Source organism: Phascolarctos cinereus, unplaced genomic scaffold (assembly GCF_003287225.1).
Source record: "Phascolarctos cinereus isolate Bilbo 61053 unplaced genomic scaffold, phaCin_HiC Scaffold_5;HRSCAF=322, whole genome shotgun sequence".
In the NCBI taxonomy this organism is placed as follows: Eukaryota; Metazoa; Chordata; class Mammalia; order Diprotodontia; family Phascolarctidae; genus Phascolarctos; species Phascolarctos cinereus.
Window position 1 is genome coordinate 152,384,489 of NW_027555958.1, and position 1,124 is coordinate 152,385,612.

Here is a 1,124-nt window from a genome sequence, read left to right on the forward strand (position 1 = left end):
AAGAAAAAAAAAGTTACACAAATCAGGTTAGAAGAAACAGCTCCACTCCTCACCCCCTCCCAGAAGTAACAGAGAATTTACACAATCCAATTGGCCTTCCTGCCTGAAGATTTTCCCCTTTCTAATCCCTCCTCCATACAGTAGTCAAAGTGATCTTTCCAAAGCACAGGTCTGACAATGTCACTCCCCTACCTGTACTTGTACCTAAAGTACAATGCTTCCCTATCACTTCAACTGTTGTCGTTCAGTAGTTTTTCTGTTGTGTCCAACTCTTCATGACCCATTTGGGGTTTTCTTGGCAAAGATACTGGAGTGGTTTGCCATTTCCTTCTCCAGCTCATTTTACAGATGAGGAAACTGAGGCAAACAGGGTTAAGTGACTTGCCCAGAGCCACACTTCTCGTAAGTATCTGAGGCTGGATTTGAACTCATGAAGATGAGTCTTCCTGACTCCAGGCCTGGCACTCTATCCATTGTGCCACCTAGCTGCCTATTACCTCACTATCAAATACAAATTCCTCTGTTTGGTATTTAAAGTCCTTTACAACTTGGCTCTAACTTATCTTTCCAGCCTTAATATACATGACTGCTCTCAATTCAGCCAAACCAACCCATTTGCTGTTCATCACACATGACATTTCATCTCCCATCTGTCTACCTTTGCACAGACTAGCTACATTCCCTGAAACATACTCCCTTGTCACCTTTCACTCTTACAATCCCAAATTTCCTTCGAGGCTCAGTTCAAGTGCCATTGTCCCCATAGAGTTTTCCTGATCCCCTTGTTTCTAGTGCCCACCCCCAATTACCTTGTACAGTATTTATTTTGCATATACTGTATGTAACCAAGGACTCAATGCTCATTTGCATAAAACTCTCCTCATCATCGGTGGAAACTGATCACTCCCTGTGTGAAGGGTATAGTTGGTGAGAGCTTGAGAGATACTGGGGCTTCTAGCTTAAAGAAAAGACACACAGTTCCAGATTCTGTCCCTGAACAGAGAAAAGACTCTGGGAAGAAGCCAACAGGTAGAGGAGGTGACACCTCAATCGTGTCCTTATCCCCAGCTTTTGGGGTATTTCCCCTTGGGTGTGAGATCTGTGATTGTCCCTCTTGGTTAAGC